The sequence below is a fragment of the Botryllus schlosseri genome, chromosome 9, assembly GCF_051294905.1.
Source record: "Botryllus schlosseri isolate E-star chromosome 9, Bs_hap1, whole genome shotgun sequence".
NCBI lineage: Eukaryota > Metazoa > Chordata > Ascidiacea > Stolidobranchia > Styelidae > Botryllus > Botryllus schlosseri.
The window spans coordinates 17,627,090-17,642,925 of NC_137244.1; the positions used below are offsets into that span (position 1 = coordinate 17,627,090).

At 40.9% G+C, this 15,836-nt stretch overlaps 1 pseudogene across 1 annotated transcript; it reads right to left on the reverse strand.

The window, feature by feature from the left end:
* Window positions 1-700: 700 nt before the first annotated feature.
* On the reverse strand, window positions 701-15,744 carry LOC145446707 (uncharacterized; annotated as a pseudogene). The gene is made up of 20 exons (XR_013917330.1): window positions 15,236-15,744; window positions 15,049-15,110; window positions 14,830-14,982; window positions 13,487-13,608; window positions 10,322-10,499; window positions 9,866-9,964; window positions 9,542-9,739; window positions 9,390-9,480; window positions 8,479-8,660; window positions 8,183-8,416; window positions 6,537-6,639; window positions 6,299-6,459; window positions 4,679-4,850; window positions 4,524-4,614; window positions 3,796-4,087; window positions 3,591-3,736; window positions 2,987-3,090; window positions 2,817-2,928; window positions 1,973-2,411; window positions 701-1,886 (listed from the first exon to the last, which is right to left on the reverse strand). The product of XR_013917330.1 is annotated as an uncharacterized LOC145446707 (transcript).
* Window positions 15,745-15,836: the final 92 nt, after the last annotated feature.

A 15,836-nucleotide genomic window follows, 5' to 3' on the forward strand; every position in this document is an offset into this window, starting at 1 on the left:
TGGATCAGGATCGTGATATTCCGAAACAGGATTGGAACAGGATCCCAAAAAACCATGATCCGTACATCTCTAATATCTATCCGTAGGTTAGTTATCTATAGTCCAACTCAATAACAAGAGTGTGTCATTATAATAATACTATAATAATATCGATGGGTTGTATTTTCATCTGAACAAGTCACACACAATGTGCAATGCGATAAGACACAATGCGATGTCATGAACAGATAGGAGGATGTCGAACGACACGCATCAGTAGCGATACTTTACTCTGACATCCACCTCGGCCTAGAGTGCCCGATGTCACAGTTCTTTTCGATGTTGATCTTTTTGAAGCCGCAGCCCTTCAGCCCTTCCTACTAGTTCTTTCCATTCCTTGTGAGAGCTCTCTTTCGTCGCGTCGGCGGGGGGAAGAGGTGCCCGGATGAACCACCAACGGGAATCGAACTTGACTCGTCAGATTGGTGAGCGCTTATCGTTACCACTACGCTATCTCCTCCAACTCATTAGTTCAACTTCACGGCAAATATCACTCAGGTCTGTCTTACCAGTCTTTTTGAACATCGTATTGTCATATATTCCCTGTACCTTTTCTAATGAAAATGGACAATCGTGGCCGACACATAGCATACCAAGCCTGCTGCAGCTACTGCAACCCCTCATATGTTTTATCTCTATGAGTTGGATATAATACAAATGCTTATTTTCATTCATTTTATTCACTACATATGCAACAAAACGCATAAAAGCATAGAACAAAGTCTCATAGGGTTTACAATATCACTGTCACGGAATTTTACGATGAAAAAGTCAAAAATTTAACTGTACAGTGAGGCCTACATAAACGAAAGACATGCAGTTTATGGACAAAATTGCATAAAATGCTCCTGATCACTGCACACGAAAATTGAAGAGTAGGTCTGTTTCATATTCGTATAAATCAGTGGGATGTCATAAGCGGCTTTTGGTCACTCCTCCATGAGAAGGAAATGGAGTGTTTTCAGACTATCTTGATTGAGGATTTTTATGACCTTCGTGAATATTAGACAAAGACAAATATGTTACTACAAGCCGAAAGCCAGGCAAGACTAGTGATCGCTGGTGTTGAGAACAAAAAATGGTTTACAGTTGTTGATTGACAAACGCATTTTCTCTGCTCATCCCGTGCGGGTTTCTCAACCCAAAATCGTTTACAACAGCATGCGAAGTGAGCTTAATGTTATCTAATTGTCTGTGGTCACCGTCCACCGAGTCTTCCCAGGCTCCATCCACAGCCACGGCCACCCGTTTACGTTGCTCTCTCTCCCAAAGATCAGTAGATCTCAATTTCATTAAGTCTTCAGGTTTATCCATGTACGAAAGTCGCCTGGAATCGTGATAAAGCAGAAGATCTTTTTTCATTACTGGCGTGGCTTCACTATACCTTTTAGGGCTTGAATTTGATACGTGTTCTGGGCCCGTGTCATCGTGCTCTATTAAAGGCTCTTGATGGGGTGGTGGAGTGAAATGGCGACTGTAACTCAAGGCTTGATCTAGGGGAGCGTTGGGTTTGCAATTGTCGTCTGGGCACGCGGGGGTTTCGTTACATAACGATTGCCAATGCTCCCGTCTACAAATAAATGCGATCTGAGCTTACGATTACTGCGTCAGTCCTAAAGTCTACTCGGCACTTACGTTTTGATAAGCATGCTAATCTCTTCTTTGAGGAAGGTTTTCTGCAACTGCGAGCTGCCTGCACAACAGACAGGGTGGAGTTTTGAATTAGAATTAAATTAGCATCAGTGACTGCTGTGACCATCTCAGAAACTGCAGTGATTATGAAACGGAAAGTGTGCTCACCTTTGAATGAACCGGTGTCCTCTACTGGAGGGTTAGTAGTTCTCGTCCTAATATTTCGAGAGATTGCTGGGTTTATCGCTCGGTAAATGAATCGAATTCGCAATTGCGACTAACGCACAAACACAAGCCTTACCTAGTTTTACCTTTCAGAACACCACTTCCGTCTTCGTTGCTATAAAGGGGTCTTTCCAGTTGCGTGTCTTCCATGAGTAAATGTGGGAAGTTGTACTTCCAAACTGGCTGCCACGGCGATGACAAATCGAGCTGGGTAGGCGATTCACCGGAGAGCGTTCTGATTTCCGATGAATATAGCTTAGGAGAGTCTGCGTTGCTGGTAGACGCTATGTTGGCTGGCTTTTTAACTCCTTGGATAAAAGTGTCGCTAGTTTGCGGGTTTGTTGGCTTATTGGTGAGATTTCGGTCAAGTCTGCCAATTTGTAAGTACAAAGACACGCCATTTGCAGTTTTAACTGGTACGTAAATAGGAGAGTTCAGCGAGTCAATATTGTGGTTGTCTTTGCGATCTACATTTCGATCATCTTTATCTCTTTTGGCCTTCGGCGATTTTCCACCTATAGAATAGAAAGGCAAATGTGGTCGTTAAGTAGTTTATTTTTCAAGCAGTAAGTGATTTGTGTGGATTTCTGGGGAGAGTAAGGTATTGGTGTCGCCATTTTGACGTTAAGCCGTTTCAGCACTAGGACGAATGCGTTATCTTTATTTTCGACATAGGCCTAGGGCCTACATGCGGGATGCAGCGATTATGTACGGCCAGGATGTCTTTGCAGTTAATCTTTCCGGCCCAGGCGGGTTACTGCGCCCGGATAATACCATATTCATGGCCGTATGACAGCAATTCGTGAATACTATAATTAATTGTTTTCAGATCAGTTAGGTGCTGGTAACTAAAATCTGGTATAATAGGCCTAGAATATTTACACTGTCCTCCGATTTATACTTTAGCACAGCTCACAAACCTTTGAATGAAGCTGATCTGTGCGGATGAGTATTTTCTTTGCTTCGCAATAACCCTTGTTCTTGGCAGTTAGTGACGATATTTTTCTTTAACAGTTGAGATGGAATCTCAGGCTGTTATGGAAGAACATATGTCATTTCCTTTCATTGCGGAGGTGGAGATGTAGCTTACTTTCTTCTTATGATTGATTTCGCCACGCTTTACTTTCTCGTCTGATTTTCCAGCATTGTTGATATTATAGTTTGCGCTAGTGTGGGACGAAGAGGACTTTGCAGCTGTCATTATCATCATCATTTTATTAAATTTGTTATCAAATCAACACAATAGAAGATTGCGATATGGTGAAAAGATAGGAGGGTGTCGAAACGACTTGTAGTCTTTTAATCAGACACCCACCTTGCCCCACAACATGTAAATAAGAGGCGTGCACACTGGATTTAAGAGAGAATAACATAAACGTAACTGAAAATAAAATATTCACATGAGAGGATGAGCCATTTATCCACGAGAGCAGAGAAGCGAACCATGTTTGGTAACGTTAGGAGGATAGTTGAGTCACGAACAGAAATAGACTAATTTATGACTGGATTTTGGATACCTTAGGGTTCTGTCTATGGGTTTCGAAATAAATAGGCCTAGATCTATTTTGATAACGTGGCATGAAAACGAATACTAATTCCACATCTGCTGAGAAATTTCAGAAAACGTAGTTGTAGCAATAGCACTAAACAATAAGTTTCATCAGACACAAAGACAATTAAAAATATGTTCATACGCATATCGTCCGGGGTTGTTTTCCCAGGATTCAATTGAACCGATTTCTCGTAAACCGGATTTACGATGCCGACTCCGTTTTGGGAATTATCCGGATACGTTTTGATTTGAGGTCGCTTTTTGCTTTCACGCCTCTTACGTGTATGTCTGAACAAAAAGTGTAATAATAATAACAAAATTATATATCAAATAGGGATCAATGTTACTCGGATCCCGGAACTTCTTTGTGGCTCGCCATTTTGTCCTTGTGCGATTTGCCTTTTTTCCTTCTTACGTCTGTATCTTTCTTTTTTTTCTCTCGTAACTCGTGCTTCACTCTCACTTTGTTTTTGCCCTTGCCACGTTTCGGAATCTCTTCCGCAGGCTTACCAGGCCGATGAACTTTGGATGACTTCGATTTACTGGCCTTATTCGCATGCTTTCCACCTGTGTCTTTCCAAACTTTTTTACTTTCTTCAGACTTTTTGTGTTCTAAATGTGTGGAAAGTTCCGAAGTTCCTTGGTATAAAATTCCGGTCATAAGTTGGCTACCATTGCAGTATTGCTTAATGGATATAGGATATGTTTGTGATGTTATCTCTCTTTATCTCTTGCTAATCTTGCGATTATAGACAGAAGAATAGTAATGGATTAGAGTGGGCTGATTTCAGTTTCTGTCGGATTCATAAAAGAATGAGGACAATGAGAGCTTTCAGTCATATGTAGCCTAATAGAATATAGATCACGTCGTCAAACTAACTTCAAAGCATTGCCAACGTATATAAACTATAGAATGCAACATCAATCTGCCCTGCCATCACACCATTTACAACGATCAAGATCAGTGAACGGATTGATTATTATCAGATAAGAAAACTAGAGTTTTGAGCAGGCATTACAAACCTATAATAAAGTCACTAAGGCGCAAGAAATTCATAAATGAAAACCTATATACCGTTGCCGAGCTCCACTTTGGGGTGAATAGTCAACTTCCCATTGGCTGCATTTCCTTGGTCGGCAATGACAGGATGTTGAATCCCGTTACTCTGCAATAATTTGAGCAGGACAGCTACGCCGTTTTACCAATTGGAATTAGAATATATAGTTTACACGCACCGTGCTGTACTGTCTCACATCGGTGCGAAGGTTTTGTCGTCGTAAGCAAGCCACTGTCATCAAAATAGCAACCAAACACAGCACAAGAATTCCAACAGCGGGAATGATCGACATCATCGTTCGTGACCGATTTTGCGCGTCAGCAACGGAGGTATCATTACAGTTCCTTCAGAAAAGATTATGGTTATGATTACTATACGTATCACAGCTATCACATTTGAGGAAATGTATAATATAACACACAGGGGTGCTCAGTAACGAAGTACTTCTGATTTTCCGAAGTATTCAAGTAACTTTGACTACTTGCACTACTTTTCATGTGGATAAGCTTTTAGACTATTACTTCCACTTCTACTTAACATTTTTGTTGACAGCTCTTGAAGGAAAACTACTTGTACTTTTCTATACTTTGGATTTATATTCGTGTACCATCTGGGGTTGCATTTAAAACAAAACTCAATTTAATTGTGACGTCACAGTGCTTTGACATTGACCGTTGAAAATATAGGGTAAATATGGCTCCTTCAACGAAATGGGCCTCCGAACACTGTCATAAACAGACCGAAAATATCTTTAATTATAAGACTACATCGTTATGCAGCATTTGTGCGGTCGGCGGTCATCATCATCAGAACGCCCATTCTGTAACAAAGATTTATATGTACTTAATACAACTGTCGAACCGACGACGATTTTGAGCGTTCTAGCCACTCCATAAAGTATTCGTCGACTGTATTGGGTGCAAATCGTCCGTAGGCTCATACCACATGCTTTTCGAAAGTATTTACACACTTATGGCATAATTAGACAATGTTTGAAAAAAATTTTAAAAGCATTTGTTTGAAACACTGATTAAAACAAAGTGAACGAAGTGTTTTAAAGCACGGTTTGTTTTAAATACAACCCTAGTACCATCTAAAAATAGTACATTGAACTTAAGCGATCTCTTCACACCGATTATTCGATATTTCATACCGGTTGCGTCATATTTGATGATACGATTGTTGAAAACGGCGTTCTTTCCATTTCGCCATAGTTGCCGACGATGGCCTCTGACGAGTGTCCGGCGAAAATATTCGGGTTTACTTCAACATGAATGAATTATACAATTGTATATTGAAGTTCTGTACCTCCAAGAAGCGCTTTGAATTTTGTAAAGTATAAAGTGGTTTTTAGATATATTCTCATCGCATTTGCGAGTGAGATTGTCATGGCACCAAAATGAATAGCGTCTGCTTCATGAAAACTGGATATTTGTAGTATTATCCTCCTATCGCCGATGTTTAAATTCGAATATCCGCCACCGATTGACTGCACTAAAAGTATACGAATTCTCGACCCAGTCTACGTTTTGAAATAATTCTATTACTGAGACCTCTCACTTTCTACTTCTACTTGGCGTTGTTTTGGAATATTATGTTACTCACTATTTATAGTTGTAATTGAGTAGAAATTTACGTATCATCTTTACTTCTACTTGAGTAGCAATGCTGTGTACTTTGACCACATCAGGTACTGCTGCATATATATTATTAACCATCACGACGCGAAGATCATCGATGGGCCGATAGAACGTAGCAGAAAACCTCCACAGTAATCATTGACTTTCCTTACGTTCCTTGATATCCATCACGACACAAACAGTAGTACGAATCGATATCGTCGATGCAAATCCCTCCATGTTGACACGAGACATCTTTACAGTCGTCTACATCATTCTGGCAACGGTCTCCGTCGTACCCGTTCAGGCATTCGCATTGGAAACCAGGAGCAGCCTGTGTGCACGAAATAACGAAGGATTACACGCTTCCTATACGACCATGCGGTGCCACGCAACAGTCTCGTAGCTAACCTGAGATTCGGTACACTTTCCGCCATTCAGGCAAGGCGAAGGCTGACAAAACTTAACAGGTGTTTCGCAAATTATTCCCTGATACAATTCCGTGCAAATGCATCTGTAGACGTAACATATGTAATGACGGGTGGTCAAAGTAGTTAACGTTGCTACTCTAGTAGAAGTAGAAGTATCATCATCGTCATTGGTTTATTAGCAATTTTTATCAGTTCAATGCACCACAAAATGCGATACAATGAAAAGATAGGAAGGTGTCCAAGCGACTTGGAGTAGTCTATGGAATCAGACACCCACCTTGGCCTATATAGGCGATGTAAAGAGGAAGCATGCACACTGAATGAAAACTCAAGAAGATAGTATAGAAAAAAGCAAGCAACAAGAAGTGGGGTGGCATGTCACGGAAGGCGAGATCGATAGGTCAGTCGTGGTCCGGAAATCTTGAGGATGGACTGGTATTCATTTAGTAGTAATTGCTTGCATTTCGACTTGAATGTGGACAAGACATGTCAAAACCACAGTGGAGGTAGAAAATGAAAGGGTCCGTGTTTATTTTCATCCAACCAAAATACATAAAAAGACAGACTGCAATGATGGTGGTACAGGAAATATGCATGCGCAGTATTCGGTATCAGATAGGAATGATCGATAAGTCCGTGAAGGTTATGCTATGCTGAATTTGATAATCCCAACCAACTGCAACCAAATTTATAAAGAATATCTGTAATTGTTAATGCAGGGTGTGATCAGACTAGTTGACCCTATCCAGAGTCATATCGATTACACCCTGTCCTACACCGTGAAGGTTTCTTGTTGTAATTTCATGCGTCAATGTTATTTTCGTTTCGGTTAGACGAATCAATAAATATGTATCTCTCTCTCTCTAGTCTGCTCACATCCGCATATCCGCATCAAACAGGTACACTTGACTCTATGCAGTCTGGCTGTAAAAATGTTAGCTAGGACAGGAAAATAAAAAAAGAAAACGATGGTAGCAAATGATCATTGATCAATGAAGCAATGTCTGGGCAAGGTAGGACAACAGTGTTAATATAGCGACAAGAAGTGATTAAGTATAGGTCTTTTTTGACCTCTATTATAAGGCAATACATGATGATATGTTGTGGTAATTCATTCCAGATGATAGGTCCTCCGACAAGAACTCCTGTAAGAAATTTCAAAAAGTACATTCGGTCGTGGGGTCGTAATACTTTTGCAGTTTATCGAAGGTGGCTACTTTCGAAATCTCAACATGTGTGTACAATTGTACACTTGTACAGGTACATATTGAGCAGTACATGACTAATGACGCTACCGATATGGTGAAATTTTCAAATATATATTTTGTTACCTTGACGCATGGGCTATATTTCGTGCGTTTTTCTACGACAACTTCATTCTTAAGTGAGGAGAACTTATGCTAAAAGTATATGCACTTTTCAAAATTTAAATTGTCGAATTGACTAAAATCTGTTCAAGTAGAAGTGGAAGTGCTCTAAAAGCATAACCACTTGAGGAGTGGTACAAGTAGGCAAAACCTGCCTGAGTACTACGAAGAAATAGAAGTAGGCCTACTTCGCTATACTGACCACCTCCAAATACACTCGGACCGAATCAGAGTACCGTAAAGTAAAGCAATAGCTTACGTGAATGAATGATATCCGTCGATACAAGACCCCCTGTTTCTACACGGGTTGCTCTCACATTCATCTACTTCCACCTCACACCGCTCTCCTTTATACCCCGCTCCACATTCACAGATATAACTGTTCGGCAAGTCGACGCATCTGCCTCCATTATTGCAAGGTATGCTCGCGCATTCGTTAGCGTCGATCTCGCAAAGTTCGCCTTTATATCCGTCGACACATTCGCACCGAAATCTGGTCATATCATTCTCAAATGAGGTAATGCAATCATCGTGATTTGTCAGAAACACGCTCACTTTGTCGGTTCGTCGTGGCACGTTCCAGCGTGTTGACAAGGGAAACTGAGGCATTTGTTTACCTCAATACTGCAAAGCTCGCCTGTAAATCCCAATGGGCATACGCAAAGAAACCCGACATTTTGGTCCCGACATTCTCCTCCGTTCAGGCAAGGGTCACTGGTACATTCATCCACGCTAACCTATAGATATAAATCTACAAAGTAGCTAACGTTGCTATAACCAAGAAGAGGTAGAAGTAGCGATTACCAGGACATTTTAAAGCTATTTGGTGAAACTAGAAAATGAAAGGTTTGAAAATAACTCAAGTAAGTTTGCAAGATGCATCTTTGCGACAGAGGCATTGCGGCAAACACATTAATGAAACTAAAAATAGCACTTGAGGCCACTTGAGTAACTAGTATAAAATGGCAAAGCCAACTTGGAGACTTCAAACAGTTGAGGTACTTCGTTTCTGACCCCTTTTGCCTATTGGTTAAAGTAAACTCCATTTTGATGCGCGAGCCAGCTATTCAGTGGTATGCGTTAGGGCGCCCGGCCGTCCGCGAATATGGGCACGACTGTAGTCTTGCATAAAAGGGCACAAAAGCAATTGTCCTCCAATATATATACAGGGTATATAGTTTCATTGCATTCAGATGCCACCTATTCTGGTGGTATTTCAAGCCATGAGGACCACATCATATAGCTCGCAATATCTTTCAACTTGCACGGAATCATGCAAGGTCTCCGATTGAATTTTCCCCATTTTATGCGCCATGATGGCAGAACTGTATATGGGCCATAGTTCTCCTGTCTTCAGTTGAAAATGAGGTACCATATCAGTTCTCTGGATTAGACCATACTTGAGGTTTATAGAATAAATAAAGTTAAATTATAACGAATTATAGAATAAAGTAGCCTATACTAACCTCGCAATGATCCCCTATGAAACCATTCGCACAAACACAAAAATATCCGTTGACTTCATCCATGCAATTTCCATTATTCTCACACGGCTGACTGCGAATTCAATACAACGATTCGCATTCGTTTCAAACCACAAAGCATGATATGAAATCACCTTCTACATTCATTGATGTTCAGTTCGCAATTTCTGCCGTCAAAGCCATCATTACAATTGCATTCATAATCAGATTCCATATCAAGGCATGTTCCCGAGTTATGACACGGTAGAGATGCGCATTCGTCAGTTTCACTCTCGCAATAGTCCCCCTCAAAACCTCGGGTGCATCTGCAATATGCACGGCCGATTCCCTCCCTAATAAACATAATACAGAGTACACGTTTTAGACGAGATAGACAAGCCAACTATATGGGCCTATATTCGCTAGATCAGTCCGGTTTATTTGTGTAGTTATAGTTGCTAAAAAAGTACTTTTCTTACACACACTGACCACCGTTTTCACATACAATCCCTGCGCACTTATCCACCTTTTCGTCACATTCAGCTCCCAGATAACCATCAAGACATTGACATTGAAACCTGTATAAAAACTTTTGTTTCAATATACTGGCTATTTGAAGTAAGTACCGATTGCCGTCAAACACACAATACAATATGACCAATGACCATATATCAATGTAGCACGTATATGAAACCATCAGTGAATAATCGTCGAATAATTTTACGAAAATGATCATTGATCAATCATGATCGCAATTAGCATATGGTCTCGCAAAAGATAGCTAGCCGAAATATATAAATATTAAATCTGGCATCCACATTCTACATATATATGGAGATTACAACTCATAATTTCATGTCAATCCGAAAAATCATGCAATAGATTGGATTGGACAAAGGGGAACCGAATTTGCACAATGAAAATTAAAACTTCACCCGTTAGCTTGGTCGATACAGATTCCTCCATTTCTACACGGGTTGGACGCACATTCATCGATTTCTTCCTCGCAATTTGTACCGTTGAAACCGTCTTCACATTTGCAAAAATATCTGTTTCTCCACTCTATACAGCTTCCCCCGTTTTCACATGGATGCGACATGCATTCTTCGACATCTATTCCCACGCAAAGTATTTTGTCGAATGTGAGAAATTTACGTTAGCAAGGAAACGCTAGCTCGCACATCTATTAGAATCAGTTTTTGACGGAGTTTTAAGCATGTCGATTGTTCGATGTTCATTCGTCTATCCCAGGGGCCGGCAACCTTTTGTGTGCATCGTGCCAAAATGTCAAAAAATGCTTGCGTGCCAAACATTCAATTTATAAATACTTAACGTTTCAAGCAAGGAATACCACCAACCGTTTTTCTGTAGCTGGCAACGGCATCCGTCACGCCAGTGATTCTTGATTGGTCGCGAAGGGAATAAATTTTGTTCGCTACCACACCCAACCTATCGCTTACATGTAGCCTACGTGATATTTACATAATATATTTTCAGTCACGCAACGTGGCAATGATCGATCTTCTGTGGTTGATTTCGTCGTTTCCAAGTCCATTGTGTTCGGTACCACATCCAATAAGTGACAGGCCAATCAGTGTTGTTCCGATGATATGGTCTGATGATGATGAAAAATTTACCCACCCCTGTATCAATCGAGTCGGTTTGGTGTCACATTAAGATCGGTCTGACACTAGATTTGTCTGCAAAGGTCGCGGTAAAGCGGCAAAGAGTGTTGTTGCTCCAGATATAACGGAATCGCTTGCACGCCAGACGAAACCAAAAGAATATCTCCCTCCGAGAGACGAACACAATTCGAAATTCGCATTTCGACTAGGGGCTCATTATTTTTCTCAGCAGGTCTCATTTGATACGTGCGGCTCAAGCCGCGGGCGCTGGACTATTCGGCGCCTTGACAGCGTGGACATATATCAATGTCGAACGTTTTGGCCAGCACGCGGCTGTTGTTTTGTTTCAAGGTTTTATTGCCGTCAATCATTTTGGCAACGCATGGGATTCGCATGGTCGCATGACGCATGTTGTCCGAAACTTTATGTCTAGGCCTTCTCTTCTATAGCGTGAAAATGCCCAGCGCTGGAATGCCGGTTCATAAATTGCGCTCCCGTAGGCTGCATCGTGAATAACAATCCTACACTAAAGCATCCAAACGGTTTCATACGATATTCGGTTGACGTTCTTTCATAACTGCCAATACGGTTGGCTCATTTCCGTACATTATGTATAGTTTTTAAAAACATTTTCTATCTACATATATATTTATTTATTGGGGATTTCCACATTATAATCAAGACGTCAGGATACCAGAAATCGCGCGAAGTGCAGAAAAAAATTTCAAGATAAGTAAAATCTGCCTAAAATACTCTATTTTATGTCAATTTACGTAATAATTTTGGATCGCCTACGAGCTTTGTACATTTTGAAAACTTCCATTTCACTTTTTGCGAAAACATGGTCTCAATATGCCGTTTGCGTGAAATCATTTGGCGTTCCTTGAAAAATCATCTCGCGGGCCACAACTGGCACTCGTGCCGCGGTTTGCCGAACCCTAGTATCCGAGCAACAAGTAGCCTAGCCCTAGCCTAATTCGTGCGGAATCTTGATAATTATGCAGTAGGGCTGTTCAAAAATAACTTTTTTTCCCGGATTCCAGCCATTCACTGATTAAATTGTCAGGTTACCCTAAAAAACGCTGCACACCAAATTTGATTCGATTCTAACAAGTATAGGACTCCGCAGATCCAATTAAAATTTTTAATTTATTATGGAAAATTGAAAAAAAAAATTTCAAATTTTTCTGCCAACCCCATGAAATTGTTGAGCTGTCTTCAAAGGCGTTGCAAAACAAATTTGAGTCAATTCCGACCAGTAGAAGCGGAGTTATGTGAGTTTTTCGATGAGAATTCTCGGATTATCCTTGATCGGTGGATAATCCGCGATTTATCAACGAAAAACTCACATAACTCCGCTTCTACTGGTCGGAATTGACTCAAATTTGTTTTGCAACGTCTTTGAAGACAGCTCAACAATTTCATGGGGTTGGCAGAAAAATTTGGAAAATTTTTTTTTTCAATTTTCCATATTAAATTAAAAATTTTAATTGGATCTGCGGAGTCCTATACTTGTTAGAATCGAACCAAATTTGGTGTGCAGCGTTCTTTAGGGTAACCTGACAATTTAATCAGTGAATGGCTGGAATCCGGGAAAAAAGGTTATTTTTGAACAGCCCTATTATGCAGGCATAATCCATACGATACCATACGTCCTCCTTTAGGAGGATTTGTCCTCCTTTTTCAGGTTTCTGAAAATGTCCTCCGATGACGCCTTAATGTCCTCTTTTTTGAGATTTTGTCCTCTTTTTGATAAATGTAAGGCTAATTCGACTGATATACAGTAAATCAGCACTGGTGGCTATCTCCGGAGCTGAGCCGGAAAGTTGACCTTTTGACCTCATGATGTGAAGGAAAACTGTAATTTGGGCCCCGAGCGAGAAAGGTGACCTTTTTTTTAGTCAACCGACCACGAAGTGGAAAACAGATTTTCTCCGGTATTCCAAGTTTAAAAATTTTGGTAAAGTGTCCGTCTTTCCCTAGCATAATCCCAGTTGGATGTCGATGAAGTCTTCTCCCGCCGTTGCCGTTCTTACGACAAGAAGAAGAACCGACGAAAGAAAGGACTCACAGGAATGGAAAGAACTGATAGAAAGGGCCGCGGCTTCAAAAAGATCAACATCGAAACAGTGACATCGTGCACTCTAGGCCGAGGTGGATGTTAGAGTAAAGGATCGCTACTGATGCGTGTCGTTCGACATTCTCCTATCTGTTAATGACATCGCATTGTGTCTTGTCCCATTGTACATTGTGTGTGACTTGTTAAGATGAAAAATATAACCCAACGATATTATATTATATTATGCTTCCTTTTTTTATGCATACTATATTGAAAACGATGCAACGACCTGCCCGACTTATTAGCCACGCTGTTGCGTCAGTTAGATAGAAAAGAATTAAGAAAACCAGCTCGTCCAAACACACAACCGAATGCTATTGGTCAGATATAGGTGAATTCAAGTGAAAAGATCTCACCATTTTCACAGTTTATCCCATAAAAACCGGGATTGCAGCGGCACATGAACATAGCTATTCTTGGTGTCGAGCAATCACCCCTCCCGTAGCATGGCGTGCTACTGCATTCATCGATATCTTCACTGCAAATGAAGATAAATATGTTATTTATATATAGGCTATATTAGACCTACAATGCAGTGTTGGGATGACTCGAGTCATGACTTGACTCGAGTCGGACTCGAGTCAACTTTTTCGTATGACCTGACTTGACTCGAGTCACTTCGGAAAAATGACTTGACTTGACTCGGAGCTTCAAAAATGTGCATTGACTCGTGACTCGGAGCAAAATGTACGAGCCAATTTCAAGTCAGTAATTACACGGTGTCAAATAAATCACTGTATATTGTGTATGTTCGGATTGTTCGAGATACGCTGGCGTCACTTGTGAGAAAAACCGCTCATTCACCTATTCGATGTTACACTATCCTCCATTGTTAGATCACAAACAAATTGACCGCAAACTAAACGATCACAACTTACGTTGTCGAAGTTGTAGAAGATTAATCTATAGCAAAATGTCTGTTTCTTAGACGGCGCAATGCTTACGTAGCGCAGTGCTCACATTTACCGTTTATATTCTCACGGATGTGTAGATGGGTAATGTATTATTTGTTTCAACTTCTCGAAGCTTCGTGTATTAAGTCCTATATTTTGGCTGATAATAACTGACTGTAGCATGTAGGTTTACAGTTACTCACGTAGCCTATTTTATTAACAATTCTACGTGTGCGTGAGGGATACAAATACAACGTCTTTTTGCATAGATATTTGTTATTTGATACAAGATAAATGATCAATTGATCTGTCTTACACACAGCTAGCAAAATGTAATGACTTTGAATCACCACTCATGCTTCGAAAATTCAATGTGACTTGAATGGTGACTTGACTTGTGCTTGACTTGACTTGACTTGACTTGACTCGACTTGACTCGAGTCACCTCCAAAAACGAGTGACTTGACTTGACTCGAGTCAACTTTGAAATTCGATTGACTTGACTTGACTCGAGTCAAAATCTGCAATGACTCGTGACTCGATCCCAACACTGCTACAATGCAACTGGCACTGAAGAGATAGATTTCAGTACTGTGTTGTGGGTTAACAACAGAGTAAAGTACGGTAACAGCAATGCAGTCTCTGACCGAGTGGAAAGGTAAAGGTTGTTTTTATAACCGCATGCTATTATGACAGTCTATGTGTAATCATTCCTCGTAATTCAGAATGAATCGGAATGTTGGTGGTCGAAATCGGTCTATCTATCGCGACTAGCCTGATGACGCTTGTGACAATGCTGTCCTCACCTGCAATCATCACCAGTCCAACCGTCTTCACAGTCACAGTAGTACCGGTTCACCCCATCGATACACCTCGCGCCATTTTGACAAGGGGCCGACTGGCATTCATTGATATTGTACTGACATTGATCTCCAGAAAAGCCATTTGAGCATATACACCTGAAACGAACCACATAACACCGTTAGAAAAGTAGCCTAATGTAGCAGGCTATAATATAATCCTACTTCGTTTTATCTCCCGAGCAAGTGCCTTCAACGCAATTTTCTTCCGTACAGCTTTCCACACCCTGAATGAATATCAACGAATTATTCTTGTCACTCAAATATATTCGAGCTGTGATAGGTAAGATATTCAAACAGCAGTAGGCCTATAGCTAAAACTAAATGTAGCTTTGGAATATTAATCACTAACGGTCTCTCTTTTCTTTCTGGAACGTCTTTTCTCTGGGGGTGATGACAGTTCAACTGCGCGCTGTATCCGACTGGACAGTTTGCGAGTGGATACTAATAATGAACCACAATTTCTTTGGTGTCGTGCCTTTCTTGGTGCGCCACTTACTAGGCCCTGATGCAATTTATTTGAGTGATTCTGCAACACCATCAAAAGTAGCGAAACTGCGATGCACATAAAAATATTGGAAACACCACAGCCGCGCCTCATTCCCAAACCATTACTGCTTCCAGCGACACACAATTGATAAACTACCGCGTCTCTTGAACACCACAATAGGTATCGTCGAACACCAATGAACGAAATCTTACCAGAAGCCTCTCGACATACAGTAACGATCGGAACCACGTCGAGTGCTTACTTCAATCTTCACCTTTGTAAACCTTGCCACAAGTGAGTTCAGGGTTAGCGACCTCCGTCGTATCCACTTAACCGCCACTACTCAACAAGCACTTAACGACCTGTCGACTTCTTTCTATCCAAGTATCTACAGCCAGAGCCTTATTGGCACATCCGTTTCGCTGGAAGGGGGCCCTTACTCATTGCTCAACAACAGACGACG